This window comes from Rhinoraja longicauda, chromosome 7 (genome assembly GCF_053455715.1).
Source record: "Rhinoraja longicauda isolate Sanriku21f chromosome 7, sRhiLon1.1, whole genome shotgun sequence".
Classification (NCBI taxonomy): Eukaryota; Metazoa; Chordata; class Chondrichthyes; order Rajiformes; family Arhynchobatidae; genus Rhinoraja; species Rhinoraja longicauda.
Genome location: NC_135959.1, coordinates 4,668,473 through 4,694,008, shown reverse-complemented (window position 1 = coordinate 4,694,008; position 25,536 = coordinate 4,668,473). Strand labels below are relative to the sequence as shown.

General features: G+C 51.6%; 1 protein-coding gene across 1 annotated transcript in view; it reads left to right on the top strand.

Moving 5' to 3' along the window:
- The first annotated feature begins 17,266 nt into the window (after positions 1-17,266).
- capn5a (calpain 5a) overlaps positions 17,267-25,536 on the top strand; it is a 67,100-nt gene continuing 58,830 nt past the window's right edge. The window contains 1 exon segment of the mRNA XM_078402952.1: positions 17,267-17,395. The gene's annotated coding sequence lies outside the window, so the exon portion shown is untranslated.

Below are 25,536 nucleotides of genomic sequence, written 5' to 3'. Positions count from 1 at the left end.
CTCTCCTCTCTGCCTCCGTACAGCTGAGGTACCACACAGGGATGCCATGCGTTAGGATGCTCTCTATGGTGCAGCGGTAGAAGGTCGTCAGCAGCTGTTGGGGCAGACCAGCCTTTTTCAGTGTTCTCAGGTAGAACAGTCGTTGCTGTGCCTTCTTGACCAGCGCAGCGGTGTTAGTGGACCATGTGAGGTCCTCCGAAATGTGAGTGTCCAGAAACTTGAAGCTGGACACTCTCTCCACACTGTCCCCGTTGATAAGATCGGGGTGTATTCCCCGTTGTGTGACCTACGGGAGTTGATGATCAGCTCCTTGGTCTTGGAGGTGTTTAGGGACAGGTTGTTATCCAAGCACCAGTCCGCCAGGTTCTGCACCTCCGCTCTGTAGTTTGTTTCATCACCGTTGGTGCACGAGGGCAATTTTACAATTTTGCAATGGCCAATTAACTCACAAACCTGCACGTCTTTTTAGTGTGGGGAGGAAACCGAAGACCCCGGAGAAAGCCCACGCAGGTCGCGGGGAGAACGTACAAACTCCGTACAGACGGCCACCCGTGGTCGGGATGGAACCCGGGTCTCTGGCGCTGTGAGGCAGCAACTCTACCGCTGCCCAACCGTGGCTAGTACAGGATACTGCCTCTGTAAGGTGAACAAAGTGGGTGAAATGCACCATGTGTTCTCCCCAAAGCCCGTTGGCCTCCCAGCGGAGCGAGCTGTCCGTGGGGGAATGTTGCCGACTGGCCCGCTGCAGACTGCAGGAGTACGTGCTGAAGGACGCACTGAGGCTCGGTGCAACCAACGCCAAGGTTCTGTGGGGGCCGAATACAAAATCAGGGGTGTAATGTTGAGGCTCTACAAGTCAAGTCAAGTCAATTTTATTTGTACAGCACATTTAAAAACAACCCACGTTGACCAAAGTGCTGTACGTCAGTTCAGGTACTAAGAAACGAACATACAATGGCATACAAACATAACAGCACATACATAAACAGTTTAGAACAGAGATGAGGAAAAACTTTTTTAGTCAGAGAGTTGTGAATCTGTGGAATTCTCTGCCTCAGAGGGCAGTGGAGGCCAATTCTCTGAATACATTCAAGAGAGAGCTGGATAGAGCTCTTAAGGATAGCGGAGTCAGGGGGTATGGGGAGAAGGCAGGAACGGGGTACTGATTGAGAATGATCAGCCATGATCACATTGAATGGCGGTGCTGGCTCGAAGGGCCGAATGGCCTTCTCCTGCACCTATTTTCTATTGTCTAATGTCTATTCACAGCGCCCCCTCAGAGGGCCTCAAACGCTAGGGAGTAGAAATAGGTTTTGAGCCTGGACTTAAAGGAGTGGATGGAGGGGGCAGTTCTGATGGGGAGAGGGATGCTGTTCCACAGTCTCGGAGCTGCAACCGCAAAAGCGCGGTCACCCCTGAGCTTAAGCCTAGACCGCGGGTCAGGCAGCGTTTGGAGTATTGCGGGCATCATTGTCTGAGGAAGGACGTGCTGGCTCTGGAGAGGGTCCAGAGGAGGTTTACAAGAACGATCCCAGGGGCAGATGATGACCGTTTGTCGGCACTGGGCCTGTACTCGCTGGAGTTTAGAAGAACGAGGGGGGGGGGCCTAATTGAAACGTACCGAATAGTGAAAGGCTCGGATAGAGTGGATGCGGAGAGGATGTTTCCACTTGTGGGAGAGTCTAAGACCAGAGGGCACAGCCTCAGAATTAAAGGATGTTCATTTAGGAAGGAGATGAGGAGAAATTTCTTCAGTCAGAGGGTGGTGAATCTGTGGAATTCTTTGCCACAGAAGGCTGTGGAAGCCAAGTCAGTGGATATTTTTAAGGCAGAGATGGGTAGATTCTTGATTAGTGTGGGTGTCAGGGGTTATGGGGAGAGGGCAGGAGAATGGGGTTAGGAGGGAGAGATAGATCAACCATGATTGAATGGTGTAGACAAGATGGGCGAATGGCCTAATTCTGCTCCTATCACTTATGACCTTATGACCACATACCAAGCTCATGTTCAGATGTGATAGGAGCAGAATTAGTCTATTCGGCCCATCAAGTCATCTGTGGCAATGAATTCCACAGATTCACCACCCTCTGACTAAAGAAATTTCTCCTCGTCTCCTTCCTAAAGGAACGTCCTTTAATTCTGAGGCTGTGCCCTCTGGTCCTAGACTCTCCCACTAGTGGAAACATCCTCTCCACATCCACTCTATCCAGGCCTTTAGACTATTGGACATGTTGTAACCGGGGCATCCTGTTAACAAGGCCTCTGCTTCAAGTGTCAGAAGGAACTGCAGTTGCTGCTTTAAACAGAAGATGGACACAAATAGACAATAGACAATAGACAATAGGTGCAGGAGGAGGCCATTCGGCCCTTCGAGCCAGCACCGCCATTCAATGTGATCATTGCTGATCATTCTCAATCAGTACCCCGTTCCTGCCTTCTCCCCATACCCCCTGACTCCGCTATCCTTAAGAGCTCTATCTAGCTCTCTCTTGAATGCATTCAGAGAATTGGCCTCCACTGCCTTCTGAGGCAGGGAATTCCACAGATTTACAACTCTCTGACTGAAAAAGTTGGAGTAACTCAGTCTGAAGAAGGGCCTCGACCCAAACGTCACCCATTCCTTCTCTCCAGAGATGCTGCCTGACCTGCTGAGTTACTCCAGCGTTTAGACATTGATATAGATATAGATAGACACAAAGACCTGGAGTAACTCAGTGAGTCAGGCAGCCTCTCTGGAGAAAAGGAATAGGTAATATTTTGTATATATATATATATATATACATACATACACCATGCCCCAGAGTTTTGGGCGACACAGTTGTAGTGTTGCAGTGACTTTAACAGGTCCGGAACTTTCTCTGGAACGTCAGAGGTTGCGGGGAGACTTGATGGAAGTTTATAAGATGATGAGAGGCATGGATAAGGTAGACAGTCAGAACCTTTTCCCCAACGAGAGAAGGAATGGGCGGCGTTTCGGCTCGAGACCCTTCTTCAGACCGCCTCTGCTTTGTGTCTGCTTTGTTTAAAGAGGAATAGTGTCACGAGGTTGCACAAGGGCAGCACGGTGGCGCGGCGGTAGAGTTGCCGCCTTACAGCGAATGCAGCGCCGGAGACTCAGGTTCAATCCTGACTACGGGCACCGTCTGTACGGTGTTTGTACGTTCTCCCCGTGACCTGCGTGAGTTTTCTCCGAGATCTTCGGTTTCCTCCCACACTCCAAAGACGAGCAGGTATGTAGGTTAATTGGCTGGGCAAATATAAAAATTGTCCCTAGTGGGTGTAGGATAGTGTTAGTGTGCGGGGATCGCTGGGCGGCGCGGACCCGGTGGGCTGAAGGGCCTGTTTCCACGCTGTATCTCTAAATCTAAAAAAAAAATCATTGTGCGCTCAGTTCACTGCATGAATGCGATGGTACAATAGTTTGTTTAGTTAGTTATGTTTGGTTTACTTTCAGTCATGTGTACAGAGAAAGAGTGTGAAGCTTGTTCCACGTGCTAGCCAGTTAACAGAGTTCAACAACAGAGCTTTATTTGTCATTCGGTACCAAGGCACCGAACGAAATTACATAGCAGTCACACACAAAAAAGAACACAAGACACATGACCCCAACACAAACGTCCATCACAGTGACTCCAAACACCCCCTCACTGTGATGGAGGCAACAAAACTTCCACTCTCTTACCCCCACGCCCACGGACAGACAGCTCATCCCCGACCGACACGCACAGTCCCCGCAAGGGGATGGAAGTCCCCGCGGCCGAGTCGCACCGGGCGCTGAGACGTCTCGCGGCCGAGCCGGGCGACGGAAGGCCCCGCGGCCGAACCGTGCGCAGCTAAGTCCCGCGGCCAAGCCGCGCCGTGCGATGCTAGGCCCCATGGCCGAGCCGCACCGGGCACCGCTAAGTCCAGCGGCCGAGCCGCACCAGCGATGTTAGGCCCCGCGGCCGAGCCGCACCGGGCACTGTTAAGTCCAGCGGCCGAGCCGCACCAGCGATGTTAGGCCCCGCAGCCGAGCCGCGCCGGGCGATGTTAAGTCCAGCGGCCGAGCCGCACCGGTCGATGGAAGGCCCCGCGGCCAAGCCGCACCGGGTGATGTTAAGTCCAGCAGCCGAGCCGCACCAGCGATGAAAAGTCCCGCGGCCGAGCCGCGCCGGGCGATGTAAAGTCCCGCGGCCGAGCCGCACCGGGCGATGTTAGGCCCCGCGGCCGAGCCGCGCCATGCGATGTTGCGCCCCGCGGCCGAGCCGCACCGGACACTGTTAAGTTCAGCGGCCGAGCCGCACCGGACGATGTTAAGTCCAGCGGCCGAGCCGCACCGGACAATGTTAAGTCCAGCGGCCGAGCCGCACCGGGCGATGGAAGGCCCCGCGGCCGAGCCGCACCCCGCGCCGTGAGGAAGAGACCTAAAAGAGAAAGGTTTCCCCCACCCCCCCCCACACCCCCCCACCCACACCACCCCCCCCCACACATACACAACAACAAAAACAAAAAAACCATCGCAACACCGACACACAACAAAAAAAAAAGGAAAAAAGACGAACAGACTGCTAGCGAGCCGCAGCCGTTAGGCGCCGCCACTTCCGCCAACGGGTTGCTAACGGTCCGTTACAGCTGGGACATCCCGTATTTTGGGCTAAATTGGTTTGCCCCGTACGGGACCACCCTTGTCCCGTATTAGGCCCAGACGGTGCTGTAGGCCCGGACACTGTAGGCCCGGACAGCACTGTAGGCCCGGACACTGTAGGCCCGAACACTGTAGGTCCGGGCACTGTAGGCCCGGACAGCGCTGTAAGCCCAGACACTGTAGGCCCGGAGAGCGATGTAGGCCCGGACACTGTAGGCCCGGACACTGTAGCCCGGGGGCTGCTGCAGTACAGGACACTGTAGGCCCGGGCGACGCCTAACGGAGTTTGCATAGCAACCCGCCTCCCGGCCCGGGCGGCCGCCATTGGTGGAGCGGGAGCACGTGGCCGCTGGCTGGGTGAGGTCACATGGGGCGCGGGGCGGTGACATCACCCTTTATCCCTTATTTTGGAGTGAGGAAGTTGGCAACCCTATATCCAGTCAAATCAAACCGAATACATGAGTATACATGAGATGAAAGAATGGGTCGACTGGGCTTGTATTCACTGGAATTTAGAAGCATGAGAGGGGATCTTGTAGAAACATATAAAATTCTCAAAGGATTGGACAGGCTAATGCAGGAAAAATGTTTCCAAAGTTGGGCCAGTCCAGAACCAGGGGTCACAGTTTAAGAATAAGGGGTAGGCCATTTAGGACGAAGATGAGGAAAAACTTTCACCCAGAATCTGTGGAATTCTCGGCCATAGAAGGCAGTGGAGGCCAATTCACTGGATGTTTTCAAGAGAGAGTTCGGATTTAGCTCTTAGGGCTAACGGAATCAAGGGATATGGGGAAAAAGCAGTAACGGGGTACTGATTTTGGATGGTCAGCCATGATCATATTGAATGGCGGTGCTGGCTCGAAGGACCGAATGGCCTACTCCTGCACCTATTCTCTATGTTTCAATGTTTCTATGTGTAGTGAGGAAATGCAGATGCTGGTTTAAACTGAAGATAGAGACAAATAGCTGGAGTAACTCAGCGGGACGGGCAGCATCTCTGGAGGGAAGGAAGGAGTAACGTTTCAGGTCGAGAGCCTTCTTCGGACTGAAAGTAATGGGAAAAGGGAAACGAGTGATTTAGACGATGATTGCTATTGAGGGCGTGCAGTGCAGGTTTACTAGGTTAATTCCCGGAATGGCGGGACTATCATATGTTGAAAGACTGGAGCGACTAGGCTTGTATACACTGGAATTTAGAAGGATGAGAGGAGATCTTATCGAAACGTATAAGATTATTAAGGGGTTGGACACGTTAGAGGCGGGAAACATGTTCCCAATGTTGGGGGAGACCAGGAAAAGGGGCCTCAGTTTAAGAATAAGGGGTACGCCATTTAGAACTGAGATGAGGAAAAACTCTTTCAGTCAGAGAGTTGCGAATCTGTGGAATTCTCTGCCTCAGAAGGCAGTGGAGACCAATTCTCTGAATGCATTCAAGAGAGAGCTGGATAGAGCTCTTAAGGATAGCGGAGTCAGGGGGTATGGGGAGAAGGCAGGAACGGGGTACTGATTGAGAATGATCAGCCATGATCACATTGAATGGCGGTGCTGGCTCGAAGGGCCGAATGGCTTCCTCCTGCACCTATTGTCTATTGATGTAGAGAGATAAAGAACACTGAATGATGAAAACAGCGCAATGGGTCCTCTTGTGGAAACGGCACGCAGAGAGATGCTGAGTTACCACGCCACCTTCCAACTTCCAAGTCGATGAAAAGACTGGTCTCGGCCCCAGGGCGGCACAGTGGCGCAGCGGTAGAGTTGCTGCCTCACAGCGCCAAAGTCCCGGGTTCAATCCTGACCACAGGTGCTGTCTATACGGAGTTTGTACGTTCTCCCCGCGACCTGCGTGGGTTTTCTCCGGGTGCTCCGGCTTTCCTCCCACACTGCATAGATGTGCAGGTTTGAAGGCTAATTGGCTTTGGTGACATTTTAAATTGGCCCTATTGTGTAGGATGGGGCCAGTGCGCACTAGGGGTGACCGCTGGTCAGTGTGGGCCCGATGGGCCAAAGGGCCTGTTTCCGCGCTGTACATCTAAAGCCTAAAGATCTGTGATTTCTTACTTCCTCACTATAAGTTAACAGGTTCATAGGTGATAGGAGCAGAATCAGGCCATTCGGCCCATCAAGTCTACTCCGCCATTCAATCACGGCAGATCTATCTCTCCCTCCTAACCCCATTCTCCTGCCTTCTCCCACAACCCCTGACACCCGTACTAATCAAAGATGGGGCACGTTGGCCAGTGCGGGCAAGTTGGGCCGAAGGGCCTGTTTCCACGCTGTATGTCTCTATGGCTCGAACAGAGATTTATTTTGGAGTTGTCGGAAAGAAACGCAGATGCTGGTTTAAATCGAAGGTAGACACAAAATGCTGGAGTAACTCAGCGGGCCAGGCAGCAAGCATCTCTGGAGAGAAGGAATGGATGACGTTTCGGGTCAAGAACCTTCATCAGTCTGAAGAACGGTCTCGACCCGAAACCTAGGGGTGCCAACTATGGAACTCCCAAATAAGGGACAAGGTGACGTCACCGCCCCGCGCCCCACGTGACCTCACCCAGCCAGTGGCCACATGCTCCCGCTCCACCAATGGCGGCCGCCCGGGCCGGGAGGCGGGTTGCCAGGCAACCTCCGTTAGGTGGCGCTTGGGCCTCCGGGCCTACAATGTCCGGACCTACACTGTCCGGGCCTACAGTGTCCGGGCCTACAGTTTCCAGACCTACACTGTCCGGGCCTACAGTGTCCAGGCCTATGGTGTCCGGGCCTACAGCGTCATCCAGGTATAAAACGGGACAAGGGCGGTCCAGTACGGGACAAACCAATTTACCCCAAAATACGGGATGTCCTGGGACAGTTGGCAACCCTATCGAAACGTCGCCCATTCCTTCTCTCCAGAGATGCTGCCTGTCCCGCTGAGTTACTTCAACATTTTGTCTCTACCTTTATTTTGTAGTTTATAGTTATAAAAACCTCAGGGCACAATACCCGTTCAAAAGACCCAGACCATTCCAAACGTGGAGATTTCTAATTAGGAGAAGGATGCGGCTTTTGATTTAAAGTTCAAAGGGTTTGGTTTCATGAATTAACGTACGATGACCAGTGTTCCCTGTCTGGGGGCTGAGATGTATTTGCTGGTTGGAGACAGAGTCAATTGCCTGGGCATTTTCTTCTTTATGTGAACACAGACCGTTTAATGAATGAAAACATCGACTTCAAACGCTTGCTAAAAATTAGAGACTCAAGCCTTTCGAAATTGCAGAACAGAAGCGCAAAAGGAACCTTTGTTTGATCGGCTTCAAACATATCAAAGGATCTTATACTTTAATACTGAAGGATGATCCTGACCACAGATGCTTTAAGATAGACACAAAAATACTGGAGTCACTCAGGCTTCATAGAGTCAAACATATGGAAACAGATCCGAAGGCTCACGACCCGGGTTCGATCCTGACCTGGGGTGCTGACTGTATAAAGGTGCCAACTATCTCACTCCCAAATAAGGGATAAAAGGTGACGTCACCACCCCGCGCCCCACGTGACCTCACCCAGCCAGCGGCCACGTGCTCACGCTATACAACGGCGGCCGCCTGGGCCGGGTGGCGGATTGCTACGCAACCTCCGTCAGGCGACGCCCGGGGCTCCAGACCTACGCTGTCCGAGCCTACAGTGCCCGGGCCTACAAGGGCCACCGGGCCTACAGTGTCCGGACCTACACTGTCCAGGCCTACAGCGTCCGGGCCTACAGCGGCCCCCGGGCCTACAGTGTCCAGGCCTCCAGTGTCCAGGCCTACACTGTCCGGACCTACAGTGTCCCGACCTACAGTGTCCAGGCCTAGTGTCCGGTCCTACAATGCCCCCCGGGCCTACAGTGTCTGGGCCTACAGTGTCCGGGCCTTCAGTGTCTGGGCCTTCAGTGTCCGGACCTACAGTGCCCGGGTCTACAGTGTCCAGGCCTACAATGCCCCCCGGACCTACAGTGTCTGGGCCTGCAGTGCCTGGGCCGACAGTGTCCGGGCCTACAGTGCCTGGGCCTACACTGTCCGGACCTACAGTGTCTGGGGCTACAGTGTCCAGATCTACAGTGTCCAGGGCTCCAGACCTACACTGTCCAGACCTACAGTGTCCGGGCATACAGTGCCGGGCCTACAATGCCCCCCCGGGCCTACAATGTCCGGGGCCTACAGTGTCTGGGCCTTCAGTGTCCAGGCCTACAGCGACCCCCGGGCCTACAGTGTCCGGGCCTACAGTGGAGTTTGGAGGAGGGGGAGTTCAACGAGATCTGGGTGTCCTAGTGCATCAGTCAATGAAAGGAAGCATGTAGGTACAGCAGGCAGTGAAGAAAGCCAATGGAATATTGGCCTTCGTAACAAGAGGAGTTGAGTATAGGAGCAAAGAGGTCCTTCTACAGTTGTACCGGGCCCTGGTGAGACCGCACCTGGAGTACTGTGTGCAGTTTTGGTCTCCAAATTTGAGGAAGGATATTCTTGCTATGGAGGGCGTGCAGCGTAGGTTCACTAGGTTAATTCCCGGAATGGCGGGATTGTCGTATGTTGAAAGGCTGGAGCGATTGGGCTTGTATACACTGGAATTTAGAAGGATGAGGGGGGATCTTATTGAAACATATAAGATAATTAGGGGATTGGACACATTAGAGGCAGGAAACATGTTCCCAATGTTGGGGGAGTCCAGAACAAGGGGCCACAGTTTAAGAATATGGGGTAGGCCATTTAGAACGGAGATGAGGAAGAACTTTTTCAGTCAGAGAGTGGTGAAGGTGTGGAATTCTCTGCCTCAGAAGGCAGTGGAGGCCAGTTCATTGGATGCTTTCAAGAGAGAGCTGGATAGAGCTCTTAAGGATAGCGGAGTGAGGGGGTATGGGGAGAAGGCAGGAACGGGGTACTGATTGAGAGTGATCAGCCATGATCGCATTGAATGGCGGTGCTGGCTCGAAGGGCTGAATGGCCTACTCCTGCACCTATTGTCTATTGTCTATTGTGGCCTACAGTGTCCGGGCCTACAGCGCCCACCGGGCCTAATACGGGACAAGGGCGGTGCCGTACGGGACAAACCAATTTAGCCCAAAATACAGGATGTCCCGGCTAATACGGGACAGTTGGCAACCCTATGTCTGTCAGGAGTCGTTAGGATAGTGTTAGTGTGCGGGGATCGCTGGGCGGCGCGGACTCGGTGGGCCGATGGGGCTGTTTCAGCGCTGTATCCCTAAAGTCTAAAGGCCCACACGATGGACCCACCAGGAAGACAATCACACTTGACCTCGAGTGATCACTGATGACCGTGGGTAAAGCTCTCCCTCTCCTCTCTGCCTCCCACTAATATGCAATGGCCCTCTCTCCCCTGTAATCACGGTGGCCTTTCATTGCCGCCCTACAATCAAAGACCTCTTATTCAGTGATAAAACAGGAAATTGCTCTTCATCTGAAATGAAAATAGAAATGCAGAGGCTCCAGCAGTCCTAACGTCTCGACCTGAAACATCCTCCATTCTTTGAGTTTAGTTATTATTGTCACATCAGGTCATACGTGATAGGAGCGGAATTAGGGGAAGTACAAAGAGATCTGGGTGTCCTTGTTCATCAGTCACTTAAAGTTAGCATGCAGGTACAGCAGGCAGTGAAGAAAGCTAATGGCATGTTGGCCTTCATGACAAGAGGAGTTGAGTATAGGAGCAAAGAGGTCCTTCTGCAGTTGTACAGGGCCTGAGTGAGACCGCACCTGGAGTACTGTGTGCAGTTTTGGTCTCCAAATTTGAGGAAGGACATTCTTGCTATTGAGGGCGTGCAGCGTAGGTTCACTAGGTTAATTGCGGGACTGTCATACGTTGAAAGTCTGGAGTGACTGGGCTTGTATTCACTAGAATTTAGAAGGATGAGAGGGGATCTTATTGAAACATATAAGATTATTAAGGGATTGGACACGTTAGAGGCAGGAAACATGTTCCCGATGTTGGGGGAGTCCAGAACCAGGGGCCACAGTTTAAGAATACGGGGTAGGCCATTTAGAACGGAGATGAGGAAAAACCTTTTCAGTCAGAGAGTTGTGAATCTGTGGAATTCACTGCCTCAAAAGGCAGTGGAGGCCAATTCTCTGGATGCTTTCAAGAGAGAGCTAGATAGAGCTCTTAAGGATAGCTGAGTCAGTGGGTATGGGGAGAAGGCAGGAACGGGGTACTGATTGAGAATGGTCAGCCATGATCACATTGAATGGCGGTGCTGGCTCGAAGGGCCGAATGGCCTCCTCCTGCACCTATTATCTATTGTCTGTTGTCTAACAATAATGAGGTACAGTGTAAAGCCTTTTTTGTTACGTGCTAACCAGTCAGTGGAAAGACTATACATGATTACAATCGAGCCGTCCACAGTGTGCAGATACAGGATAAAGGGAATAATGTTTAGTGCAAGATAAAGTCCAGGAAAGTCTGATTAAAGATAGTCTAAGGGTCTCCAATGAGGTTGATAGTGGCTCAGAACTGCTCGCTGGTTGTTTTAAAAGGATGGTTATATGATATCTATATATATATATATATATATAAGAAGATAACTGCAGATGCTGGGACAAATCGAAGGTATTTATTCACAAAATGCTTGAGTAACTCAGCAGGTCAGGCAGCATCTCGGGAGAGAAGGAATGGGTGACGTTTCGGGTCGAGACCCTTCCTCAGACGAAGGGTCTCGACCAGAAACGTCACCCATTCCTTCTCTCCTGAGATGCTGCCTGACCTGCTGAGTTACTCCAGCATTTTGTGTATATATATATATATATATTTCGGGCCTGCAAGGACTTTGGGCGGACCATCAGCCTGAAGAAGACGCACGTCCTGGGACAGGATACAGGGCCGCCACCTGTCATCACCATCGACGACTACGAACTCGATGCCGTCCATCAGTTCATGTACCTCGGCTCCACCATCACCGACAACCTCTCCTCGGACACAGAGATTGACAAGAGGATCGGGAAGGCAGCTACAACTCTCGCTCGCCTCACAACTCGAGTGTGGACCAACCCAAAGCTGACAGTGAAGACAAAGATAGCAGTCTACCAGGCCTGTGTCAACAGCAGGCTGCTGCACGGCAGTGAGACATGGACTACATATGCCAGACTGGAGAGAAGACTCAACACCTTCCACCTTAGAAGCATCCACCCTATCCTGGGTACATCCTGGCAAGACAGAGTGTCCATCGCCGAGATTCTGCCTCGCGCTGGCCTTCCGCGTATGTACACTCTACTCAGGCAGCACAGGCTGTGGTGGCTGGGCCATGTCCACCCCATGGAGGATGGCCATATTCCAAAAGACATCTTCTGTGGAGAGCTGACATCTGGGAGGAGAACCATCGGCCGCCCCCAGCTACGTTACAAGGATGTCTGCAAGAGAGATTTGAAGGCGCTCGACATCGATGTGGAGTCCTGGGAGAGCCTTGCAGCTGACTGTACCAGGTGGAGAGGTACCCTGAACCAACGTCTCAAAACGGGGGAAGAGAAACTGATGAACGCAGCGGCAGACAAGCGGGCACGCAGAGAGGAGCGCAGCAACTTCAACAGACCGGAGTCCACACACAAATGTGACCTTTGCCACAGAGACCGTCACTCCCGCATTGGCCTCTTCAGCCACAAGCGAAGCTGCTCTAGCCGAGGTGTGGAGCAAGCAGCCAACTAGGATGCATCGCCCATGGTCAGCCATGACCCAGGGGGCTTGAGAAAGTATATATACATATATGTGTGCGCGTGTGTGTGTGTGTATATGTGCATATATATATATATATATATATATATATATGTCCCGCCCCCTCCCCTGACATCAGTCTAAAAGAAGGGTCTCGACCCAAAACGTCACCCATTCCTTCTCTCCTGAGATGCTGCCTGACCCGCTGAGTTACTACAGCATTTTGTGTCTACCTATAATATATACACTGATCAGCCAAAACATTATGACCACTGACAGGCGAAGTGATTATCTTGTTACAATGGCACCTGTCAAGGGGTGGGATATATTAGGCAGCAAGTGAACAGTCAGTTCTTGAAGTTGATGTGTGTTGGATGCAGGAAAAATGGGCAGGAGTAAAGACCTGAGTGACTTTGACAAGGGCCAAGTTGTTATGGCCAGATGACTGGGTCAGAGCATCTCTGAAACGGCAAGGCTTGTGGGGTGCTCCCGGTCAGCAGTGGTGAGTACCGACCGACAGTGGTCCGAGGAGGGACAAACCACAAACTGGTGACAGGCCCCACGGTAAGGGTCAGTATCTTCCCTAACCAAAAACCCTGGGTGGACAGGTCTATTCGCATGGCCTTGAATGCTCGCACCGCTGCTTACAACTCCGGTCTGGCATCCGGCAACATGGACGACTACAAGGGAGAGTCCTACCGACTGCGAAGGGCAGTGAAGGATGCAAAAAGGAGGTACCGGGACAAGATGGAGTCACAGATGGAGCAGCAGGACACCAGGCGCCTTTGGCAGGGGCTACGGACTATAACTAGCTACAGGTCCAGCACCCCCTCAACCGGAAGTGCCGGCTCCTCCTTAGCTGATGACCTGAACTCTTTTTACGCACGGTTTGAGACGGGTAACACCACCAGCTCGCCGTCTAAAAACAGCACCGAAGGGGCGCTGGCTAGCGAGGCTGGAGGGGGATCCACCGCCGGGGATGTGCACACATTCTCGGTGTCCGAGCATGAGGTGAGGTGGGCTCTGACGCGTGTGAACACGAGGAAAGCTGGAGGCCCAGATGGTATATCTGGGCGAGTACTAAAGTCTTGTGCTACTCAGCTTGCTCCAGTGCTCACCACAATATTCAACCTCTCCTTGGCAAAGTCCGTGGTCCCTGCATGCTTCAAAAGATCCATCATTGTACCGGTGCCAAAGAATGCCTCTCCAGCGTGTTTAAATGACTACTGACCGGTGGCCCTCACCTCGGTTGTCATGAAATGCTTTGAGAGGCTAGTCAAGAAGCACATCTGCGCCCTCCTTCCTCGCAACATGGACCCACTACAGTTCGCATACCGTCCGAACAGGTCCACGGATGATGCGGTCTCCCAGGTTCTACACACCGCTCTCTCTCATCTGGACAGCCAGGGGGGCTATGTGAGGATGCTGTTCATTGACTTTAGTTCAGCATTCAACACAATAGTTCCCAGCAGACTGGTTGAGAAGCTGCTGGAACTGGGGCTTAGCACCCCTCTGTGTGCCTGGGTCCTGGACTTTCTCACTGCCAGGCCCCAAGTGGTCAGGATGGGGGAACACACATCTAGCTCCCTCACCCTGAACATAGGATCCCCCCAGGGCTGCGTCCTTAGCCCCCTACTGTACTCCCTGTACACACATGACTGTGGGGCCAGGTTCAGCTCAAACTCCATCAAGTTTGCTGATGACACTGTGGTGGTGGGCCGGATCTCCAACAACGATGAGAAGACCTACCGGGAGGAGGTGGCTGATCTGGCACTCTGGTGTCAGGACAATAGCCTCCTCTTGAATGTCACTAAAACAAAGGAGCTGATTGTGGACTTCAGAAGGGCTAAACATCCAAGGACGTACACGCCACTGGAGATAAATGGGTTGATTGTGGATAGGGTGAGCAGTTTCAAATACTTGGGAATCCGCATCGCAGAGGATCTGACGTGGGCAACGCACGTTGCCGCACTGGTGGGTAAGGCTAAGCAGTGCCTTTACCACCTTAGACAACTGAGGAAATTCAGAGTGTCTCTGAAGATCCTTCATTGCTTCTACTCTGGGACTGTAGAGAGCATCCTGTCTGGCAACATTACAGTCTGGTTTGGGAACAGCTCTGCCCAGGACAGGATGGCCCTGCAGAGAGTAGTGCGTTCGGCAGAACGCACCATGGGAACTACACTCATCTCCCTGCAGGACCTATACATCAGGAGGTGCAGATCCAGAGCAAGTAAGATCATGAGGGACCCCTGCCACCCCAGTAACGGACTGTTCCAGATGCTACGATCAGGCAAACGCCTCCGCTGTCACGCTGTGAAAACGGAGAGGATGAGACGGAGCTTCTTCCCACAGGCCATCAGGACTGTCAACTTTTATAACTTCAGAGACTAAATTTTTGTCGACACTAATAGTAACTTATTAACTTTATTTATATGCTGTAACTGTAATTCTTTTTGTGCACAACCCGCAGGCATTGCCACTTTCATTTCACTGCACATCGTGTATGTGTATGTGACAAATAAATTTGACTTGACTTGACTTGACTTGGGTGGGTTTTTTCTAGCTTATCACTGTATACAGCTTTTCACTGTACCTCGGTACACGTGACAATAAACTAACCCCCCCGAAACAATACAATACAATACAATATATCTTTAATGTCATTGTACAGCGATACAACGAGATTGGGAATGTGCCTCCCACACGATGCAATAAATTAATTAGCTAAACTGAACTGTTTGTTGTTTATTATGTGTTTTACAGAGTACTATATTTACATGTCAGTTGTGCCGCTGCAAGTGAGAATATCATTGCTCCGTTTCGGGCCGTATGACAATATTCGGCAGGTGGTCATAATGTTTTGGCTCATCAGCTCATAATGTTTGTGTACATATGTGTGTGTGTATAAGAAAATAACTGCAGATGCTGGTACAAATCGATTTATTCACAAAGTGCTGGAGTAACTCAGCGGGTCAGGCAGCATCTCGGGAGAGAAGGAATGGGTGACGTTTCGGGTCGAGACCCTTCTTCAGACTGAGTGTGTGTGTACATATATATGAGTGTGTGTGTGTGTGTATAATATAGAATATATAATCATCCTATCAACAAAAAGAGAGCAAAAAACAAAATGAATGCATTCAGGAGAGAGATATCAGTCTGAAGAAGGGTCTCGACCCGAAACGTCACCCATTCCTTCTCTCCCGAGATGCTGCTGCCTGACCTGCTGAGTTACTCCAGCACTTTGTGAATAAATACCTTCGAGAGCTAGATAGAGCTCTTGAGGATAGCGGAGTCAGGGGGTACGGGGAGAAGGCAGGAACGGGGTACTGATTGTGAATGATCAGCATTATCACATTGAATGGCAGTGCTGGCTCGAAGGGCCGAATGGCCTCCTCCTGCACCTATTGTCTATTGTCTGAAACACACTCTGCCTTGACTCTTGGCAGAAAGCAGCGTCTTGCAGTTCCTCTTGTTTTCCACATCTTTTGGCTTTTGGATCTTTGCCACCAACTTTGCTGCTCCAGCCCTTCCTCTGTGACCCCCTCCCCTCCTCCCCTCCCCCCTCCCCTCCTCCTCTCCCCCTCCCCTCCCCCTCCCCCTGCCCTCCCCATCCCCCTCCCCCTCCCCCATCCCCCTCCCCCTCCCTGCGAAAAAAAGATAGAACTACACTTCCCAGTCTGCATCCAACGTATGTGTGTTTTTTTAAATAATTATCTGTGTACACGCACACCCACCCCACCCACCCCACCCCCCACACCCCCACACACCCCCCCCTCCACACACACACACACACACACACACACACCCTCCACACACACACACACACACACACACACCCCACACACACACACACCCACACACACACACCCACACACACACCCCCCACACACACACACCCACACCCCCACACACACCCCCACCCCCCCCCCCACACACACACACACCCACCCCCCACACCCACACACACACACACCCCCAACCCCACACACACACCCCACACACACACCCCCACCCCCCACCCCCACACACACACCCCACACACACACCCCCACACCCCCCCCACCCTCCACACACACACCCCCACACACACACCCCCACCCCCCCACACCCACACACACACCCCCACCCCCCACACACACACCCACCCCACACACCCCCCCCCCACCCCCCACACACACACACACACCCACCCCCCCACACACACACCCCCCACACACCACACCCCCACCCCCCACACACACCCCCCCACACACACACACACACCCATCCCCCACACACCCACACACACCCCCCACACACACCCCCACACACACCCCCACACACACACAACCCCACCCCCCACACACACACACCCACCCCCCACACACACCCCCCACCCCCCACACACACACACCCACCCCCCACACACACACACCCCACACCCCCGCCCACCCCCACACACACACCCCCCCACCCCCCACACACACACACACCCACCCCCCCACACACACCCCCCACACACACACACACACCCACCCCCCCACACACACACCCCCCACACACACACACACCCACCCCCCCCACACACCCCCCCCACACACACACACCCACACCCCCCCCCCCCCCCCACACACACCCACACACCCCCCCCACACACACCCACACACACACCCCCCACACACACACACACACCCCCCACACACACCCCCACCCCCCACACACACACCCCCACACACACACACACCCCCACACACCCACACACACCCCCTCCCCCCCACACACCCTCCCCCCCACACACACCCACCCACTACCCCCCCCCCCCCACAACCCCCCCCACACACACCCACTACCCCCCCCCCCCCCCCACACACACACGCACACAACAGACCACATGAGCTGTGTCGCTCCACCCACATAACACGGGGAGGGAGGGAGGGAGGGAGGAGGGAAAAGTGGCAGCGGGGTGAAACTGAGCGACCAGTTGTCTCCGAGCCCGGTCTGTGAACAACACTGGCTGAAGAGCGGCGTCTACAACACGCTCTGTGTGTGTGTGTGTGTGTGTGTGTGTGTTGAGTGTGTGTGTGTTGTTAAAGGCAGCCGCTTATTCCCTCCCCAGAACCAGAGGTGAGATTTATCTTTCTTTCCTTTACAGCTCCTCCAGTCTGGGACGTAAAGCGATGCAGCGTGAGATTGAAAACAGATACAATTCGGATACAATATTTGCTACTTTTTCCATTGATTAGAGGCGCGACTGTAGCAACAATCAGTAGCAACAATTGATACACCAGAAAGTATCAAAAGCACCAAAGTATCGAAGCTTGTTATTCTCTTTTGAGACATTTTTTAAAATCTGTTTTCAATCTCTTTGGACGTATTTGGTTGAAGGAGTTTTTATCCCAGTGTGGGGTGGGTGTTTTTAAACAGTGGGTGGGTGGGTGGGTGGGACTGCGAACAATGGGCGACTGAGAGAATTGTTATTAAATGTTGTCTCTGTGCACTGTGTGAGCACGTTCGTGTTTTTAAAGGGCGGGGATGTCGTATTTCCGGGTGTATACAGGCCGGAGACCTTTTGCAAATGACCCTGGATGTATGTCAGAGGTTTACTTTTAACACTTTTTAAAAAACTTTAGCCGAAGTCTGAAGAATGGGGTCCCCAGCCCGTTCCTTTTTTCTCTCCAGAAATGCAACCCACAGAGTTGCTCCTCCAGTGAGTGTAAGAAAATAACTGCAGATGCTGGTGCAAATCGAAGGTATTTATTCACAAAATGCTGGAGTAACTCAGCAGGTCAGGCAGCATCTCAGGAGAGAAGGAATGGGTGACGTTTCGGGTCGAGACCCTTCTTCAAGAAGTGTTACTCCAGTATTTTGTGAATAAATACCTTCGATTTGCACCAGCATCTGCAGTTATTTTCTTCTTCAGACTGAAGAAGGGTCTCGACCCGAAACGTCACCCATTCCTTCTCTCCTGAGATGCTGCCTGACCTGCTGAGTTACTCCAGCATTTTGTGAATAAATGCTCCTCCAGTGAATATCACTGGCGATACGACACGAAAAACTGGAGTAACTCAGCGGGACTGGAATTTAGAAGGATGAGAGGGGATCTGACCGAAACTTATAGGGGTTGGACACGTTAGAGGCAGGAAACGTTCCCAATGTTGGGGGAGTCCAGAACCAGGGGCCACGGTTTAAGAATAAGTGGTAGGCCATTTAGAACGGAGATGAGGAAAAACTTTTTCAGTCAGAGAGTTGTGAATCTGTGGAATTCTCTGTCTCAGAAGGCAGTGGAGGCCAATTCTCTGAATGCATTCAAGAGAGAGCGAGATAGAGCTCTTAAGGATAGCGGAGTGAGGGGGTATGGGGAGAAGGCAGGAACGGGGTACTGATTGAGAGTGATCAGCCATGATCGCATTGAATGGCGGTGCTGGCTCGAAGGGCTGAATGGCCTACTCCTGCACCTATTGTCTATTGTCTATTGAATGGTGGTGCTGGCTCGAAGGGCCGAATGGCCTACTCCTGCACCTATTGTCTATTGTCTGTTGACAGGCAGCATCTCTGGAGAGGAGGAAATGGGTGACGTTTCGGGTCGAGACCCTCAGCCTTCTGACACTGGTAGATAGATAGGTTGGTCGAGAAGGATTTCGGCACATTGGCCTTCATCAGTCAGGGTATTGAGTATAGAAGTTGGGATATCACAAAATACTGGAGTAACTCAGCAGGTCAGGCAGCATCTAGGAGAGAGGGAATGGGTGGCGTTTCGGGTCGAGACCGTTCTTCAGACTGAAGAAGGGTCTCGACCCCGAAACGTCACCCATTCCCTCTCTTCTTGATGCTACCTGACCTGCTGAGTTTCTCCAGCATTTTGTGATACCTTTGATTTGTACCAGCATCTGCAGTTATCTTCCTATTGAAGTTGGGATGTTGTGTTACAGTTGTACAAGACGTTGGTGAGGCTACATTTGGAGTGTATTGTAAGTAGACACAAAATGCTGGAGTAACTCAGCGGGTCAGGCAGCATCTCTGGAGAGAAGGAATGGGTGACATTTCGGGTCGAGACCCTTCTTCAGACTGAAGAAGAGTCTCGACCCGAAACGTCACCCATTCCTTCTCTCCCGAGATGCTGCCTGACCTGCTGAGTTACTCCAGCATTTTGTGAATAAATCGAAGGGTACAGAGAAGATTTACGAGGATGTTGCCAGGACTCCAGGGCCTGAGCTTTAGGGAGAGGTCGAGCAGGCTGGGTCTCTATTCCATGGAGCGCAGGAGGATGAGGGGAGATCTTATAGAGGTGTACAAAATCATGAGAGGAATAGATCGGGTAGATGCACAGAGTCTCTTGCCCAGAGTAGGGGAATCGAGGACCAGAGGACACTGGTTTAAGCTGAGGAGGAAAAGATTTAATAGGAACCTGAGGGGTAACTTTATCCACACAAAGGGTGGTGGGTGTGTGGAACGAGCTGCCGGAGGAGGTAGTTGAGGCTGGGACTTTTCGCAACGTTTAAGGAACAGGTACATGGATAGGACAGGTTTGGAGGGATATGGGCCAAATGCAGGCAGGTGGGACTAGTGTAGCTGGAACATTGTTGGCCGGTGTGGGGAAGTTGGGCCGAAAGGCCTGTCTCCACGCTGTGTCACTCTGTGACTCATTTTAATCTCATGAATGTATCGGCATATGTTTCATTTTTAATTTCCCTCGCATTGTATTTACACGCTTATTATTAAATTAATGGCTAAATAATTTGGTGGCACTGTTGTGCCAGAACTACTGTCCATTAGACATAGGAACAGAATTAGGCCATTCGGCCCATCAAGTCTACTCTGCCATTCGATCATGGCTGATCTATCTCTCTCTCCTTGCCCCGTTCTCCTGCCTTCTCCCCGTAACCCCTGACGCTCTGTGGATTTGTGGTTTGGACTGTGGTCTGTGTGTGTGTGTTTTGAATCGCACAGCAGATTAAGACATGCAGGAAACATATTCCCGATGTTGGGGGAGTCCAGAACAAGGGGCCACAGTTTAAGAATAAGGGGTAGGCCATTTAGAACGGAGATGAGGAAAAAGAAATTCACCCAGAGAGTTGTGAATTTGTGGAATTCTCTGCCTCAGAAGGCAGTGGAGGCCGATTCACTGGGTGTATTCAAAAGAGAGCTAGATAGAGCTCTCAGGGTTAGCGGAATCAAGGGGTATGGGGAGAAGGCAGGAACGGGGTACTGATTGTGGATGATCAGCCATGATCGCATTGAATGGCGGTGCTGGCTCGAAGGGCCGAATGGCCTCCTCCTGCACCTATTGTCTTTGTATTATTTAGAAGGATGAGAGGGGATCTTATCGAAATGTATAAGATTATTAAGGGGTTGGACACGTTAGAGGCAGGAAACATGTTCTCAATGTTGGGGGAGTCCAGAACAAGGGGCCACAGTTTAAGAATAAGGGGTAGGCCGTTTGGAACTGAGATGAGGAAAAACTTTTTCACTCAGAGAGTTGTGAATCTGTGGAATTCTCTGCCTCAGAAGGCAGTGGAGGCCAATTCACTGGATGAATTTAAAAGAGAGTTTGATAGAGCTCTAGGGGCTAGTGGAATCAAGGGATATGGGGAGACAGCAGGAACGGGGCACTGATTGTGGAAGATCGGCCATGATCACTATGAATGGCGGTGCTGGCCTGAAGGGCCGAATGGCCTCCACCTGCATCTATGTTCCTATGCATCTATGTCCTACTTCCGTCATGCTCTGCCCTTGCTTCGAGACACTCCTTGAAACCCCACCTGTCTCCACATACCTTTGGTCACCAGGCCTATCACATCCTTGTAGCAACTTGGCATCGATATTCCTTTGGCTCATGTTACCTGCAAGCACCTTGGAACAGTAATCTCCTTTTCGTCTCCACCCATCTGCCAATCTCACCCCCCCCCCCCCTCGCCTGTATCCACCTATCACTCTCCAGGTAGGCACAAGATGCTGGAGTAACTCAGCGGGTCAGGCAGCATCTCTGGATGATCAGTCTGAAGAAGGGTCTCGACCCGAAACGTCACCCATTCCTTCTCTCCAGAGATGCTGGCTGACCCGCTGAGTTACTCCAGCATCTTGTGCCTACCTTGGATTTAAACCAGCTTCTGCAGTTTTCTTTCCTGTCGCTCGCCCAGGCATTGTCCCGCCCCACCTCTCTCTTCCAGCTTTCTCCCCGCTCCCACATTCAATCCTGGGGAAGGTTGCCTGTCCATCCCCCTCCACAGATGCTGCCTGACCCGTTGAGTCCCTCCTGTGGCACGGCAGCGCAGCGGTAGAGTCGCGTCCTCACAGCGCCGGAGACCCGGGTTCGATCCCGACTACGGGCGCTGTCTGTGCGGAGTTTGCACGTTCTCCCCGTGACCCCTGTGAGTTTTCTCCGAGATCTTCGGTTTCCTCCCGCACTCCAAAGACGTACAGGTTTGTAGTTTAATTGCCTTGGTAAAATTGTCCCGGGTGTGTGTGTAGGATAGTGCTAGTGCACGCGGGGATCGCTGGTCGGCACAGACTCCGGGGGCCGAAGGGCCTGTTTCCGCGCTGTATCTCTAAACTAAACAATTTGTGTTTTGCTCAAGTCTCCAGCATCTGCAGCTCCTTGTGTCTCCAATGTTATAGAGAACATTTGTTGTATTAAACATCTGATGCTTCTGTGGCAAAATGCCAATCTGATTGAAGCACTAAATGTCTTGGCTCCAGAGGCATTAGCAACAGTACATTTACTTGTGAATTTATTTCCATGCAGCACAAGAAAATAAGCTGGACTTATTAAAGTCTTGTGGCCCATAGAAACATAGAAACATAGAAAATAGGTGCAGGAGTAGGCCATTCGGCCCTTCGAGCCTGCCCCGCCATTCAATATGATCATGGCTGATCATCCAACTCAGTATCCCATACCTGCCTTCTCTCCATACCCCCTGATCCCTTTAGCCACAAGGGCCACATCTAACTCCCTCTTAAATATAGCCAATGAACTGGCCTCAACTACCTTCTGTGGCAGAGAATTCCACAGACTCACCACTCTCCGTATGAAGAAATGTTTTCTCATCTCGGTCCTAAAAGACTTCCCCCTTATCCTTAAGCTGTGACCCCTGGTTTTGGACTTCCCCAACATCGGTACAGTGAAAAGCTTTTGTTGCGTGTCGCTCAGTCAGCGGGAAGACAATATGTGATTGCAATCGAGCCGTCCACAGTGTACAGGATAAAGGGTATAGCGTTTAGCACAACAAGGTAAAGTCCGATCTGACGGTCTCCAATGTGGTAGATAGTAGTTCAGCACTGCTCTCTGGTTGTAGTAGGATGGTTCAGTTGCCTGATAACAGCCGGGAAGAAACTGTCTCTCAGTCTGAACCTATCTCCCTCTATCTTTCTGTCTCCACCTATATCCTTCCTTTATCCCGCCCCCCCTGACATCAGTCTGAGGAAGGGTCTCGACCCGAAACGTCACCCATTCCTTCTCCCCGAGATGCTGCCTGACCTGCTGAGTTACTCTAGCATTTTGTGAATAAATACCTTCGATTTGTACCAGCATCTGCAGTTATCTTCTTATACTGTCCCTAAGTGTATTGTTGATCTCTGGTCGGTACAAACTCGGGGGAACAAAGGTGTCGGAAGGAACTGCAGATGCTGGTAGGCACGAAATGCTGGAGTAACTCAGCGGGACAGGCAGCATCTCTGGATAGAAGGGATGGGTGACGTTTCAGGGTCGAGACCCTTCTCTCGCCTGCTGCCAGTTTTGACAAAGGGCCTGTTTCCACGCTTCACCTCGCAGACTAAAACTGAAACAAAAAAAATCCAACTGAGGGGAAGAGAGCCTCAGTTAATGGATCTGTTGTAATTAATGACCTTGCCTTGCAGTAGGCACCTAATCACAGTCTTAGCCAACTCCAGACAGGAAAGAACAGCCGTTGACTTGAGACCTTTTATTTTTCCAAGGCACCGACCGATTACCGGATGACCCAAACACGCTGTGTAATAGCCACTTACCCTGGTTCTCAGTCCGACTCGGTTCCTGAGTGAGAGGCCTGTCATTTCCTGGTTTTCTCTCCACATCAAAGACTGAGACAGTAATGTTTTCCCCTGACTCTCAGTCTGAAGAAGGGCCTCGACCAGAAACGTCGCCTCAATAGACAATAGACAATAGGTGCAGGAGTATTCGGCCCTTCGAGCCAACACCGCCATTCAATGTGATCATGGCTGATCATTCTCAATCAGTACCCCGTTCCTGCCTTTCTCCCCATACCCCCTGACTCCGCTATCACCCATTCCTTCTCTCCTGAGATGCTGCCTGACCTGCTGAGTTACTCCAGCATTTTGTGAATAAATACCTTCAATTTGTACCAGCATCTGCAGTTATTTTCTTATACTCCGCTATCCTTAAGAGCTCTATCCAGCTCTCTCTTGAATGCATTCGGAGAATTGGCCTCCGCTGCCTTCTGAGGCAGAGAATTCCACAGATTCACAACTCTCTGACTGAAAAAGTTTTTCCTCATCTCCGTTCTAAATGGCCTACCCCTTATTCTTAAGCTGTGGCCCCTTGTTCTGGACTCACCCCAACATTGGGAACATGTTTCCTGCCTCTAGCGTGTCCAACCCCTTAATAATCTTATACGTTTCGATAAGATCCCCTCTCATCCTTCTAAATTCCAGTGTACACAAGCCTAGTCGCTCCAGTCTTTCCACATATGACAGTCCCGCCATTCCGGGAATTAACCTAGTGAACCTACGCTGCACGCCCTCAATAGCCTCGTTTCATTGTTGTCCCGCTTAGTTTCACTGTCGTTTGTTTGTAAGCACTCGTTATCACCTGTCCAACAGCCAACATGAAGAAAGCTAATGGCCACGTTGGCCCTCGTAACGAGAGGATTTGAGTACAGGAGTAAAGAAGTCCTTCTGCAGTTGTACAGGGCCCTGGTGAGACCACACCTGGAGTATTTTGTGCAGTTTTGGTCTCCTAATATGTGGAAGGACGTCCTTGCTATTGAGGCAGTGCAGCGTAGTTTCACCAGGTTAATCCCCGGGATGGCGGGACTGTCATATGAGGAAAGATTGGAAAGACTGGGCTTGTGTTCACTGAAATTTAGAAGGATGAGAGGGGATCTTAAGGATGCGTACAAAATTATAAAAGGACTGGGCAAGCTAGATGCAGGAAAAATGTTCCTAATGTTTGGGGAGTCCAGAACCAGGGGCCACACAGTCTAAGAATAAAGGGGAGGCCATTTAAAACTGAGGTGAGAAATAAACTTTTTCACCCAGAGAGTTGTTAATTTTTTGGAATTCTCTGCCACAGAGGGCAGTGGAGGCCAATGCACTGGATGAATTTAAAAGAGAGTTAGATAGAGCTCTAGGGGCTTGTGGAATCAAGGGATATGGGGAGAAGGCAGGCACGGGTTACTGATTGTGGATGATCAGCCATAACCACAATGAATGGCGGTGCTGGCTCGAAGGGCTAAATGGCCTCCTCCTGCACATATTCTCTCTCATTCAAGAGACCAGAGTGGAAGATAATAAATCCATCTACACCTCGCGCTGCCTCGGCAAGGCCTGCAGCATAATCAAGGACCAGTCTCACCCCGGCCACTCCCTCTTCTCCCCTCTCCCATCGGGGCAAGAGGTACAGAAGTGTGAAAACGCACACCTCCAGATTCAGGGACAGTTTCTTCCCGGCTGTTATCAGGCAACTGAATCATCCTATCACCAACTAAAGAGCGATCCTGACCTACTGTCAACCTCATTGGGGACCCTCGGACTATCTTTAATCGGGCTTTACTGGACTTTATCTGGCACTAAATGTTATTCCCTTCACCCTGTATCAGTACACTGTGAACGGCTCGATTGTAATCTGGAGGTTTGCGTTTTAAAACTTCCGTATCTCTTGCCTGATGGGAGAGTGGCTGGGCTGAGACTGGTCCTTGATGATGCTGCTGGCCTTGCCGAGGCATCGTGAGGTGTAGATGGAATCAATGGAAGGGAGGTTGGTTTTGTGCGATGGTCTGGGCTGCGTCCACAATTCGCTGCGGTTTCTTGCGGGTCTTGGATGGAGCCGTTCCCAAACATGTGATGCATCCCGATAAAATGCTGTGGAAGTTGGTGAGAGTTGTCGGGGACATGCTGAACTTGCGAAGCCTTTAAGGATGTAGGGGCATTGGTGTGCTTTCTTGCTCTGAATAAATACAATCAAGTCAAACTCAAGTATAATAGGTAGAGCAAAGGGGAAAATACAGGGTGCAGAATATAGTTCTCAGCACTGTAGCGCATCAGTTCCAGAG